Consider the following 14,675-nt stretch of genomic DNA (forward strand, 5'->3'; position numbering starts at 1 on the left):
GGCGGGCGGGAGCGCGCGCGGCCGCCCGGCCCAGCCCATTGGCCCCGCGGCGGTGACGAGCCGCCTTGGGGACGGGCACTGCACCCGGGAGGGGGGCCGGCCGGACGGCGGGGGCAGGGCGGGCGCGCCGGGGCACGGCGGGGCTCGTGGGCGCGGGCGGGGCGGCTCGCGGGTGGGCCCGCCGGCTCGCGGGGCCCCGTTTCCCGGTCTTCGCTCCCCCACGTATCCGCGTCTCGCGGCTTCCCTCGCCGCGATTCGCGACCTTAAAACTAACAAGAGGCTCTGCACGGGGCAACCTGCGGTGGCCCGGCGCGCGAGCGCCCGGGAAAGTTCCCGCAAATTGCCGAGTTGGGGGCCCGCCCCGGCCGCGGGCGGGGCCGTTGCCCAGACCCCGGGCGGTGGCACCGCCGGCCCCGGTCACGCGCTCTAGAGGAGGAGGACGGGCACCTCTCTGGAGCTAATCCCCGTGCTCGGCACGCGCGACCGGGACCGTGGACCCTGGGCAGCCCTACGAAGAAGGCGGGGCCCGCGGGGCTGGCAGAAAGCCAGCGCCCAGACCCACCGTTAAGTGGAAAAAGCAAAGAGCGTAAGTAATTAGAATATAATCGCTCGAGTCAGATTCTTTTAAAAGGTTGTTATGGGCAGGATGCGTGCTTGTACGTGCACAGAATAGCTCCTGAAGGAGAAGCGAGAAGCTGCTGGCGCGCGGGGTGGGGGGAGGCTGGGGTGGGAGAGGGGCGTTGTACTGTTTGAATTTTTCACTACGTGCGTGATTCTCTCAAAACGTTGTTATTAAATAAAAGAGTTCGCCCTTGATCTCCCACTTGAGAGTCTTCGGCGCGTCATTTGGGACAGACGCCAGCCCTAGGCGTCGTCAGGAGGAGCAGGGGCGACCCTGAGGTGGGTCCCCGTGCCCTGGCGGTGCCAGGCCGGCAGGTGGGCAGAGCTTGAGCCGGAGGACCCTGTAAGAGGCGGGCTCACGCAGCCTTGGGCCCGGCCAGCCGGACAGAGGCTCCCAAGGGCGGGTGGGCACGGGCCTGAGATGACCGGCCTTAGGGGGGCTTAGCGACTTTTCACTATTCTTCTGTGTTTGGGCTGTTCCCTTGGGCACGCGGTACTTTTCCAACAAAAATAGTTCAAACGTAAAATCCAAATATGTGTAACCCCCGCTCAAAGCACCTCCCAAATGTGAGGCATGTTAGCGTCCAGGGTCCAGAGGGGTCCCTGGGACCAAGAGCCCGGAAGCAGGAGGTCCGGGACCCCGGGGCATGACAAAGATGTCTTGGTCCCCAGCCTGTGTCCCTAGACCCCATGGCAGTATTTCCTAAAGCCAGAACCTCCTTCTTGTGGGAAGAGAGGCCTTCACTCAGAATTTACTCAGCCCTGGATACCAAAGGGTGATACCTCTGCTGATTAGAGGCCCTGAGTGCCTGACTGGCTGTGATTACCCAAAAAGGGGCTGGGCAGGGTGCAGGAGAGGAATAATTAGCAAAGTCCGTCAGGAAATAAAAAGACTCTCCCCACTGCAGGCCAGTGAGCAGATGAGATAAACACGGCCTGCGGTGGTGGATAAATTGGTGAAAACTCCTTTTCATCCAATTCTTGTATTTTACAGATGAGAAAACTGAAGGCCAGAAAGGGTTAGCGACTCCCCAGGTCACACCACAAGTTAAGAGCGATGGAGCCAGAGCACCTTCTCAACGGTCTGTGCCTGCAAGTTCCCATCCTCCACCCTCCAGCCAGACCACAGAGTGAACTAGATGATTCAAAACAAAACGTGACCGCAACTTACCGGGCTCCCTTCTTGTCAGAGAATAAGTCCCTGAGGGTCCCACTGAGCCCCATCACACTCGCATCCCGTTCTCCACTCCATCCCCCCACCACGCACACTTTGCTCCCCCCGAGTTGAATAACTTGCATTTTCTGGAACATACCTTGCTGTTTAAGGTTTCTCTGCCTTTGCTTACGCTCTCCTCTCTACCTGAAGCGCCCTTCCTCCCCTCCAGTGTGAGTTAATGTGACCTAGGGAAGCCAGCAGGAGCCATGTCATCTGATGGGCTTGGATTCAGAATCCCACTTCTGGCCCTTAATTCTGTGCTTTCTGTAAGTTGCTTAAGGACCTCAGGGACAATTCACCGGGAAAATGGCCGTGACAACGGGTCTCCCTGGAGTAACTAACCTAAGAGCGTTTTTGGCAATGGAACCACTCCTGTGATGGTTCACAACCTAGAAGAGGTGTTTGTGACTAGGCCACAGGGCTGTACTGCTAGGGAACGAAGATAGCACCTCCCTGCTGTTGGAAGCCATGCTGGTGGTTTCATCAGGAGGAGTCAACTGAGGGAGGAATGGAAGACCGAGCAGAACCTGAGAAGCAGGATTGGAAATGCCCAAGGTTTTAGAAAGACCATGATCGCGTCACGATCACCCCCCTGCTCTGAGGATAACGTGGATCGCCAAGGAGACAGCTTGATCCAGGGGCCCCAACAAGTCCACGGACTCTGAGTTAGAAAATTAAAGTCCCACTGAAAGGACTATGGGGGCCCTGAACCATCCACGTGGGGGGGTGTTGTGTGTGTGCCGTGTGTGTCCACGAGAGGGCATGTGTGGAAGAACACAGAATAAATCAGGTGAAACCTGGCCTCTCGGGCCCAGCATTGACCTTCCCTTTGTCCCAGCATCTCCATATCTAGAAATATGATCTGAAAGGGTTACTCTTTCTCTCTTTTATTTCTTCCTCCTCTGCTGCCATTTATAAAGACAGTTTCTTAAAAGATGCATTTTTTGAATACATCATGAAAAGTCATTTCGCACTCGCCAGGTCTTGGCACAGATTCCTAGAGAGGATTTTTCCAGGGAAAAGGGGGCAGTTCTGAAGCCACACAGGCGCATTCCCTGCCATCCCCTCTGCAGCCCAGATCTGCAGCATGTAAGCTTTCATTTTGAACAAAGTCAAGTCTATTCATGAAGAATGAACAATGAAACACCATGGGTGCCAAAGCCTGGGTTTGGAAATGCGGCTTCTGAAGTGGAACCATGGCTGTGCTTCCCAGCAGGAGAAAGATCTCCCACGGGGCCTCCCAAGTGCATGAAGGACCCAGAGTGGTGGGGGCCCTACTGCCTTTCCTCATCCGCAGGACCAGAAGCTAAGGAGCGGTGGTAACACTTTTGACTCTTCCTAAAGTCTTATCAGTCCCCTACCCCCTAATTTCCCGGTCTCTCAGTCACAGTCACATGAAGTCCAGACTGCATGCCCCATGCTGTCCCCCAAGATGCCCTCAAACCAGGCTGCCCTCTGGTCCCAGGGCGGCAGGTATCCTGAGTTCCCCCATAGCGCCCCTTCTCACTCTGTAGTAACAGAAGCCTGGCTGGCACATGCGACCTCTGAGCTGGTTTGGGCTCCCGTCCCTCTGAGTACCAGGCACGCTCCCGTCACCTCCCGCCACCCCCGCCCCCCCGTCAGAAGGCGGTGACCTCCTGTGACAACAGGCACACCCTGGTCCTGCTTCTCTGAAGACAGTCTCACGTCCGATCGGTTTGGTTTGGTTCAGGAGAAACTTCTTGAGCGTCTGCCACGTGGTGGCCACTCTACTGGCCACCGGAGATGTGGTGTTGAATGATGGAGCCCCTGCCCCGCAGGATCTCAAAGTCTAGAATTTCCTGCCGTGATGGAAAGGCTCTCTCTACTTGTGCTGTCCCAGACGGTCAGTCGCCACCAACTAAACGTGGCTGCTGAGCTTTTGAAATGCGGCAAGTGCCAGTGAGGAGCTGAATTTTACTTGTCTTTCATTTTAATTCATTGAAGTGTAAACAGCCACGTGAACGCACTCTGTGAGGCGCATGAAACTAGTGCCTGTTACTCAGGAGCGAGAGGGACAAGAAAACAGATGCAGGGGGGTTGAAAAACTTCCGTGAGGGGAAAATTGGGGCGTTAGAGGGGTGCTAACGGAGCTCCCATCTCTTTTTTTTTTTTTTTTTTTTTTTTTTTGGGGTACAGGGGCCTCTCACTGTCGCGCCCTCTCCCGTCGCGGAGCAGAGGCTCCGGTCGCGCAGGCCCAGTGGCCATGGCTCACGGGCCCAGCCGCTCCGCGGCATGTGGGATCTTCCCGGACCGGGGCACGAACCCGCGCCCCCTGCACCGGGGCCCGAACCCGCGTCCCCCGCATCGGCAGGCGGACCCTCAACCACTGCGCCACCAGGGAAGCCCCGGAGCTCCATCTTGAGGGATGGGGAAGAGCAGGAAGCACATCGTCCACGGGGCTGGGGAACGGGGCGTGATATTACGAGTGCGCCTAGTTGGGAAAATTCTAGTGTGGCTACAGGCGGGAAAGGGGCCCCCGTGGGTAGGAGAGGCAGCTGGACTGGGGCCAGGTTGAGAAGGGCTCCAACTGTCCACCTAAGGAAGTTACACTGTTGCTGATAAGTTCCACTAGGCTTTCAAGGAGCTGTGTTTTGGCAAAATCACCCTGCTGCAGTATGGATGGTAGACTGAAAAAAAAAAGTGGATTCAGTAACAGACATTTAAAACTATAGATACATTATTCGATTTTAGGTGAAGGAGAACTTTGAATTATATTGAAGATGCAGTTAGCATAACCCTAAAGGATAAGAAGCAAAGAGATTCCATTAGCTTTGTAATATTTAATTCATTTCAGCAATGACTTCTTCAGCGCAAACCCCTCCTTCAGAAATAGTGCCCACGGTGTGGATGTCTAAAATATTCTGGAGAACTTCTGAAGCCCTTTAGGAATATTAGGATTTCTAATATCAAGTCACAAAACATTTCACGGCTATTAATTAAAGAAGGACCCCCCTAGAAAACAATCCCAGACCTGGCTATTGCCCTGTTTCCTTTCAAGCCCTCAAGATCTCTAATTCAGACCTTTCATTAATTTAGACTAACCTGTCGCCTAAATCAACTGCAGAAGACCAACGGTCCACGTTTGCACTAATTAGCTCTTTCCAGTATATTTGCTTTAGAAAACCAAAAGTGCAAGGTGCGTGACCAGTTTTTTCCACTCTCAATGACCAAATATCAGACAGACACAATTTCAAATAGACCCACAGGCAGGCACCAAACTGTAATGAATGAAAGCTTGTCAATTTTCTGTTATTCAGGAGCTGCATGAAAAGCTGAACAAGGTCACATGTAGAGCATGCCGCCTTTTAGGCAAGATTGTTCGCGTTTTTTCTTTTCTTTTTGAGGAGAGGAAGGGAACGAGCATTTACTGAGTGTCAGCAGATTCCCAGCAGTTTAAATATACAAGCTTGACAACAGCCCTGTAATATAGGTATTATTATCACAACCTTGCTTTTGAAATAAGGAAACTGAGACTTGGAAAAATCCAGTAATTTATCGAGGTCATGAGTGTTAGAGGTGAGATTTGGTACCCGGGTCACTCTCTCCTCCCAGTTGTGTGTGATTAACTCTTCCTGGCCACACTGGAAAAGGCTTCATGGAGGAAGTGACGTTTGAAAGTAGGCACAAGAAGTATGTCTAAAGGCACAGAACCAAGGCAAGCCTGTTTAAAGAGCAACGAGGAGCCCATTTTGTCTAGACAGGTAGGAAATAAGCATGGGAAGGGAGCTTGGGGCAAGACTGTGGAAGTTCATATGCCTTATTAAGGAGTTTGGATGAGTCAACACAAACCAGCACCACGTCACAGAAAACAAACCGAAATGCAAACCCTGTTGGTGGTGGTTTGATGATGTCATCTTTAGGTAGAGAAGGGAGCATCCTGCTACCCCCTTGGGTTAGTCACAAAATGAACCCTGGAAAATATCATTCAGAAATGAGTTGGAAAAAGCACTTATTGGAAAAAAAAAAACAAAACCTGCCTTCAGAAAAGGGTTTTTTGGGTTTTTTTTTTTAAGAAAATATTTTTTAACATTTAAGAGGTTTTTTAGAATGTGTAGTCTTTTTAAGGATATCTCATATTTTTATTGATATATTTATTTTGGACCTCAGGTGCACAGGATTGAGTAAATCATACTTTTTATGTTTCCATTCAAGGCCCCTCTCTTGTTTTATGTATTTATTTATTCTCTTTTATTCACATTCCATCTCTCCACCTCCATCCCACTCTCAATCATTCTGATGGTTCATTGTGTGTCTGTTTATTTGCACGTATTAGTGCAAACAGGTATTGGTTTGGATGCATGCATTTTTACTGAGGTGTTATTGACATATAATATTATATTAGTTTCAGGTGTACAACATAATGATTCGGTATTTGTATATGTTATGAACTGATGGCCACAGTAAGTCCAGTTAACATCTGTCCATCCTCATGGATAGTTAGTTACAAAAATTTTTTCCTGTGGTAAGAACTTTTAAGATTTATTCTCTTAGCAACTTTCAAATGTGTAATACAATACTATTAACTGTAGACACCATGCTGTACATTACAGCCCCAGGACTTATTTATCTTATAGCTGGAAGTTTGTACATTTTGACCCCTTTCACCCATATGTGAACCATATGTGACCCCCTCACCTATATGGGAAAAAGTCCACATATAGAACATGCTGTCTTTTAGGAAAGATTGTTCAACTTTGACTCAAGGAAATTATGAGCCAGAATTTTAAAGGTACTCGTAACAAGACTTTTTAAAAGGGAGGGGGTGCTTCAACCTTTGAGTTATCCCACCATCTAGTTACATAGACACTAAAGTACCCTCAAAGTGCCAAAGTTCTATAAGCGTTAAAAAGCATTCGCTAAGTTTATTTATCAGTAGGATCTCTAAGGTGCCTGGAAATCAAAGTTTAAACCAACTTGACCTAGAAGGCCCAGATTCTTCTTCTACAAACTTGAATTGTCTTCTTACATATACCGCCAAGTGTTTTTTTCTTTTAGTTTTTTTTTTTTTAATCCTTAAACCAATGGGAACCATGAGGTGTGTAAAGCTGTGAGAATATAAAAGAATTATGCAGCTTTCTCCATGTCTCCTCTAAAAACCTGGACCAGAAGTCGCTGACAGCTGAGGTCTCTGCTCCCCTCTGTATAACCCCAAGCCCTGCCGCCAGCTCAAGGGGCCGCCCAGATGGCCCTCCACGGGCTTTGGGCTTCCCGTCACCCAGTCACATTCTCCCACCCAGGCCATCTTCCTGTTTCCTTTGTCTGGCACAGAATAGGTTCATTGGAAATATTTGTCAATATTCTTGATTCACCAGCTGTAAAGAACGTGTGCTTTGACTAACTTGAACCAGAGAAGGGCTGGTCCTGCCTGGACCTCCCTGTGACCATAGCTACTAGGCCAGGGGGTCTCAAACCTGAGCGGGCATCAGAAGCTCCTGGACGGCTGGTAAAAACTCAGATAGCTGAGCTCCACCCCCCCGGGAGTTTCTGTTTTGTCGACCTTAAACAAAGGTAGGGAAGAGCAGAGCAGAGACGGCCACTGCTCCCATTTATTGAGGATGGAGGAACTCGGGCTTCAGCTAGGGATGGGGTTTTAATCAGGAATGGGATGTGGTCAGATTTGTGTGTTAGAAAGACCACCAGGACCAGGGTGGAAGCGGGCCTGAGGGATAGGGAAGTAGAGGGAGGGTTCTGGCGGGAGAGAAGAGCGTATGGTAAATAGAGTTCAGCTAGGATTTTAGCAGCTGGGCTCACGTTGTGCAACAAAGAAGGAGTCTGCCGCTCTGCCTGCAGTCAGCTCCCTCTCCTCCCCACTCAAATGTCAAGCGCAGACTCGCCAAGGGCGGAAATGAAGGGCACACATCCAACTGAGCAGAACAGACTGGCTGTCCCAGGCCCTCAGGAGGCCGGCCTCTCCCGCCACCCCCTCCTCCTTGGCTACAGCCAGTCCTGGATGGAGAATGCGCCGTGTGCTAGGTGCAGGGGGTGTGACGCAACGACAAAGGTGCTGTCTGCTCGCCAGCCGGCTGCCCACCTGGGTCAGCTCTGGGAGAGGCGTCTTTTCCCAAGTCACACAGAGGTGCCCCAGAGGATGGGTACCCTGAAAACTCTTTTCCTGAATCGCTAATGACCTGAGGGAGGACATTCTCCTCCCTGGCTTTAATGGTCCTCCTCGGCGAGAGGAGATGACAGAGATCCCTGTTGTCCAATAGAACCACGTGGGGAGCTTCAAAGACAAAAATGCTGGTGCCCAGGAATCTGGCAAAACTTGGATAAATTCAGTAACCGATAGTATCGAGTCTGTGTTGATTTTTTGGTTTTGATCATTTTACTGTGGCTGCAAAAGGGAAAGTTGTTTTTTGTTTTTGTTTTGTGTTAAGAAAATACACACTGAAATATTTAGAAGTAAAGAGGCTTCAGAGGTAGAGAATGATTAAGCACATGTGGTTAACACTTAGGGAATCTGGGCTAAGGGTAAATAAGAGTTTTGTCCTATTTTTGCAATTTTTCTCTAAACCTAAAATTATTTCCAAAAAGAGAATTTTGAGGAAAAACAATAAGCATCAGCAAGCCCATGAAAAATTCTCAACATTGTTAGTCATCAGCAAATCAACACCATAATGAGATGCCACGTCACATTCACTAGGGTGACTAGAATCAAAAAGCCAGGCGAGACCAAGAGAAGGCAAGGATGTGGAGAGATGGGACCCCTCATACACTGCCGGTGGGAATGGAAGCTGGTGCAGCCGCTTTGAAAAAGAGTCTGGCTGTTGCTCAAATAATTAAACAGAGTTACTAGCAGTTCCACTCCTAGGTATATACCCAAGAGAAACAAAAGCATATATCCACACAGAAACTTGTACGTGAATGTTCAAAGCAGCTTTATTCATAATAGCCAAAAGATGGAAATAACCCAAATGTCCAATTGATGTGCCATGTCCATATAATAGAATATTATTCAGCCATTAAAAGAATGAAGTACTGATACATGCTACAACATGGATTATCCTTGTGAAAGATTCACAAGATCTTTCTTGGGATTACCTGATGATGGGTTGCCCTAAGTGAAGGAAGCCAGTCACAAAAGACTAGGTATTGTATGCTTCCGTTCATATGAAAGGTCTAGAACAGGGAGATCTACAGAGACAGAAAGTAGATTCCTTGTTGCTTAGGGCTGTTGAGGGAGGATGAGGGGATAGACAGGTAATGGCTAAAGCATGCAGGGCTTCATCTTGAAGATATTTAAAAATTGACTGTGGTGATGGTTGCACATGTCTGTGAATATCCTGAAACCCACTGAACTCTACACTTTTCTATGGTGAATTGTATGCTATTTGCATTATTACTCAATAAAACTTTTTTAAAACCCCTCTAGGGAAGAGATATGGGAACATATGTATATGCATAACTGATTCACTTTGTTATAAAGCAGAAACTAACACACCATTGTAAAGCAATTATACTCCAATAAAGATGTTAAAAAAAAAAAACCAACCAACCCTCTAGGGGGTGTGGTTGAGCATCCCTGGTGTCTAGTTTTCAGGGCCCTCCAGGGACGGCAAGGAGCAGCCCGGCTGAGAACCACAGGCTGTTCCTATGTAGTGATGCTATGTGAACACATGTTTGAAGCATCCAGTTATTCTATAACCAGGGTAATGTCCTTAGATCCAAAATTCGGTGGCACTGGGAATTCCATTTGTCTGATCCACAGCCCTTATTTAGTCAACCAAACCGTGCTTGGATGGCTCATCCCATGCCACCCCCGCCCCACAACTTCAGCAGGCTGGGAGCTGCCTGGACCAGCCACCTGGCCTGCCCATCGAGCGAGACGGTGCCAGCCACAGAGCAGACACAAGCTGCACGCTGGCTGCGTTAGAGATGCTCGCTTAGCAGCAGAAGCCAGGTATGGCATTGAAGTGACACACTTTCATCTTCATTTTCATTTACTTTCTTCCCTTCAGCTTGGTTCTGTTTTTGATGTGACCTCTGCTGTCACGGTCGGGACTCCCGGATGGTGATGGCGGGGCACCAGCAGCACGTTATCCGTGATGCGTCACAGCCGAGGTACTTTTCCACTGGGCTCACAGCCACAGCCCTTCTCCATCCTTCCGTAGAATCACCGCACACCATGGACACTTGCCTCTCTCTCTCCTGCTGGACTCCACTTCTTAGGGACAGTTTCCGGGTGCTCAAGCCTATCCCAGTGCCTAGCACCCAGTTATTAAATTGACTCTCTATTCCTTTAAAAAAAAAAAAGAAGAAGAACCACCACTTTTAGAAATCAGACTGAAAACTCAGTCTCTTGCTTTCACACGAGCCTTCCTGGCGTGAAGACCTGCAGCTTGATAGGAGTGGAGGGAGAAAAAACCAGAACCCTCGGTTTCAGGAAGACGGAGCCCAACCCCTGTGATCATTCAAAGAGATTTCAGGAACTCCTCCACTAACGGCCCAATTTCCCTGGCTTGAGATTCGAGAGGAAACAGAAGAAAGACCCAGGGGGTTACTTATACACCGAACAAGAAATGCAGGATATAAAACTGTGCATGTTGTTTGCTCCTGATTGTTTAAAAAAATAATCATCAGACTTAAACCTGGAAGGAACAAAGCCTGAGTGTTAACAGTGGTTCATTCTGCGTAGAGGGGTGATGGGTGATGGATGATAGTTTCTGCTGCTTTTTATGTTTTGCACTAACCATTAATACTAGGGGAGGGAGTATTAAAATGAAGGAAGGAAAGGTCAAGAAAGCCAAAGCCCTGTTAGGGGGCAACCTCCCCAGTCGTGCTCTCCTTAAAGCCAAGGCCCCCTCTCCTAGGGCCCCTCAACCCTGGGCTGTGCTCCTTCCTGGGGTCACTCCTAGTCCCTTAGGCACTTCAAACCCACTTTTTCCCGCCTCTGAGCTCAGCATCTGCTCCATCCGTGACTGCCTTCTACTCATTGGTAGAGTGTGTACCAAGTGCTTAGCACTGAATGAATACAAAAAGATTACAGATTGTTCCAAATCTATATTTTCTGACATTTTAAAATGAGGATGCTTTTCTATGTTTTTTAATCCACCAAGATATCTATATGTCTTTAAAAAACAACAACCCTTGAAGTCTTTAGATAAGCTCTTCTGGTATCTGGACGTGGCTTATCCACTCCTTTTCTGTTTTCCCTGTTTCACTGTCCCCATCCCTAGGGGCCAGTTCTCTGCGTAGTGGCGCAAGGAAATGGCCTTGCAAACTCTATAGAGGTGGAAACTCCCAGGATACCCTTGAAGATGGTGTTTAGGAATCACAACATAATTTAACAATAATCAGGACAGCTGGGTATTGGCATGTGGATGAAAGTATAGATCAATGGAACAGGAAGGAGCCCAAATCAGACTCATACAAACAGTCACCTGATGTCACAAAGGCATAACTGCAATTAAATAGGGTCTTTTCAATAAATGGTGCTGGATTAATTGGCTATTGATACGGGGCGGGAAATGAACATAGGTCCCATACAGACATCAAATGTAATTACTTCAAAGTGGATCACAGACCTAAATTTGAAAAGTAAAAATAAAGAGTCCAGGGACCCTATGGCCTGCAGAGCCTAAAACGTTTACTATCTGGCCCTTTACAGAAAAAGTTGCCAACCCCTCATTTAGACCATCAGTAAAAGAATAAATCGAGCCTTAATTTGTAACTTCCAATTGGCCAATTTCTGTGGTGTAAATGGTCCCCCTGTGGGCACGTCACACTGCCAGTGTAACATCACTGAACACGGAATTGGAAGGAGAGGCAGGGCACACAGCATCACACAGGCCATCAACCACCCAGGTCCAGTAGATGTAAATAACCCCTAGAGCATGGGTAATAGTTAGATGCAGTAAAACAACTAGGAAGTGATGAGTTCTGAGTTGTTTTATTACCTTTGTTCCTAATGTAATTTATGTAATTGTAAGTTTATGTCTAATTTTCAATAATGGCTGTTTGACAACCAGCTTGCATGATTCCCCAAAATTCAACAGTTGACTCTCCTGAGCCAGCCCCCAGCACCTCACCAACTGCAGTGACCAATGGCCTGGCAGATGTCAGTTTTGTGGCTTGCGTCCACATCGGGTTCCACAGAACCGGGGGGAACACCCTTCTCTGTGCCCACTTTGCCACCTGGTCCTAAAGCAGGGGCACTTCTTATCATCCTATCTCCAAAGGCACATGTTACTCACAGCCTTCTCTGTGCTCAGAGCCTCCACCCAGCCTTCCTCGCCCTCCACGCACACGGCCTCCTCTCCGCAAACCTCCTTCCCCCAAATGCAAACAGCTACCAGGAAGATCCCCAGTGGGCAGACGCCCCTGCCCACAGAGTCACCTAACACAGCTACTGTCACCTCTCAGTTGTTAACAGGAGCGCCTCACAAAACTACAAACTTGACGCAATTCCAATTTTTAAAAAGTAAGATATTTTGGAACTCCAAGATAAAGATTCAGAGTTTCAAAAATTGAATAGAAAAACATTCTCATGATATTAAAATATATTGTTAACTACAATTACTCATATTGTATGATCCTGGCAGAGAAATATCCATATTCATGTTCTAAGAAGTTCAGAAATGGACTCCACTCTGAGTGATTACTGCCTGAGTGCTATAACCTGAATGTCTGTGTCCCCCCCAGATTCGTATCTTGAAACCTAACCCCCAAGGTGATTGTACTGGGAGGTGGGGCCTTTGCAAGGTGATAAGGCCATGAGGGCTCCACTCTCACCCCATCAGAGACCCCCGAGAGCTCCCTTGCCCCTCCGCCACGTGAGGACAGAACGAGAAGACAGCTGCCTAGGACCAGGAAAAGGGTTCTCACTAGACACCAAAACAGCTTGATCTTGGACTTCTCAGCCTCCAGAATGGTAAGAAAGAAATTTCTGTTGTTTATAAGCCACTCAGCCTAAGGTATTCTGTTGTAGCAGCCCAAGCTGACTAAGACACTGATAAAAGTCTTATTTCAAGTCAGTGGAAAGAAATAGATTTTTAATGCTAACAGCTTAGAGAAAACTGGACAGACTCCTGTGCTAGTGTTAAGGACATTGATCCCATCTTACTCGGCGTCTCCCGTAACACATCCATACAACAGAAGCTTCTGAATATTCAATGCCAGAAAGGTTCTCTGGCTGAGTAAAGGTGACATGCTTCTTTGCACCAAACAACAGACTTTCAGAACTCCACATCTGCTTCTTCCATTGCCAGGAGGCTCGGAGTTAAATGGTAGAAGCACCTTTCCTAGACTCCTGATAAAATTCTGTCTCTATAGAAGGTATCAAACAAAGAAAACTTTTCATTCTCATCTGAGTGTAATCTCTCAAGGCAGGTGGACGCAGGCAGCCTTTCTCCGCGGGGTCCCTCAACTGAACCCCAGAACACAGATGGTGATATGGGTGACCATTTTCTCAGCTCCCCTAAGGAGATGCCTAGGAGAGAATTCACGACACGCAATGGATGCTTCAGGGCAGCGGGTCTCAGACTTTATGGGCACCGGAATCACTTAGAGGCGTTAAAACAGATTGCTGGTCCCATCCCCAGAGGCTCTGATTCAGTAGCACTGGGGAGGGGCCGATAATTTGCACGTCTAACAAGTTCTCGGGTGACGGTGACGCTGTTGGTCTCCGGACCACACTTTGAGAGCCACTGCTTTCGGGAATTAGAATTTACTTTCTCCCACTGCAGGCTCAGAAGAGCAATGGGGCTGTTGAAGGGGACCCTGGACCTCCACCAGCTGTGAGTGACTGCTGAAACCACGCATTCTCGCAGTACTTTCACAGAGCGGCCAACACTACCAGGACCTGTTTAAATTTTGTTTTCTGTCTTATGTACTTCTCCTTGGGGCCAATCTAATCAACAAACCGCTAGGCTGAGGCTGTTTCCATTTTCTAATCTTTTCCAAATGTTGAAGTCATTGGCTTTTTGAAAAGACTGCAGCAGTGAGAGAAAACGCTATACAGTCAGCCCAGAGTTCAAGCACAAAATCTGAAAATGCATTCCAGTTCCAATGAACTGAGTTGAATGTTGGCACAGGAAGGGAGAGGGAATCAGGTGTTTTGGGGCCATCGTGGCTTGTGCTGTGGGAAGCTGAGAAAGCAAGTCCAACATGTCGAGGAGGAAGTCGCATCTTAGCGGAAATGGAAGCATGAGCGGCATTAAACGGCACAAGGGATCAGGAAAGTGGCGTTCAGGCAGGACCGGCGCGAACAACGACAGGGAGGTAGGAAAATCAGGAAACAAAGAATGGTTCCCTGGAACTGGTGCGCAGGCTATACAAGAAGCACTGTGTGAGAAGGTGGAAACGTAAGCGCCTGAAGCTAAGAAGTTTAAGCACTTTCCAGAAGGAGACTGTTTCTCCAAGGGGAAACCCAGACTTGTTCTCCTGGGATCCCTGATTCTTTATGAGAAATTATATGTGTCACACTTGAATTTTCATTTTTAGACGACCCATACATTTGATTTAGATGGCCTCCTTATACCTGAATAGCACCACTTTATTCTGGTGCCCGTGTTTGCGTTTGTAATCACCTTGGTGCCAAGTAAAAATCAGATGATATCACAACTTGCCATATAAACAAAGTGTTCACGTTAGTTCATTTGAGTTGAAGACAAAGTGAGTTCTCACACTGTGTGTTTTGCTCAGCTCCATGCAAATACATTTGAAAACTTAGAATGTATACTTTTCTAGGAATATAACTTGTTGAAACTGATTCCAGGGACTTACTTCCCTGGTGGCGCAGTGGTTAAGAATCCTCCTGCCAATGCACGGGACACGGGTTCGAGCCCTGGTCCGGGAAGATCCCACATGCCGCGGAGTA

At 48.2% G+C, this 14,675-nt stretch overlaps 1 long non-coding RNA gene across 1 annotated transcript; it reads left to right on the top strand.

Moving 5' to 3' along the window:
* The first annotated feature begins 139 nt into the window (after window positions 1–139).
* Window positions 140–11,207, top strand: LOC102981076 (uncharacterized). The gene is made up of 3 exons (XR_448900.4): window positions 140–586; window positions 1,616–3,156; window positions 9,817–11,207. It is a non-coding gene; the product is annotated as an uncharacterized lncRNA (long non-coding RNA).
* Window positions 11,208–14,675: the final 3,468 nt, after the last annotated feature.

Source organism: Physeter macrocephalus, chromosome 20, assembly GCF_002837175.3.
Source record: "Physeter macrocephalus isolate SW-GA chromosome 20, ASM283717v5, whole genome shotgun sequence".
In the NCBI taxonomy this organism is placed as follows: Eukaryota; Metazoa; Chordata; class Mammalia; order Artiodactyla; family Physeteridae; genus Physeter; species Physeter macrocephalus.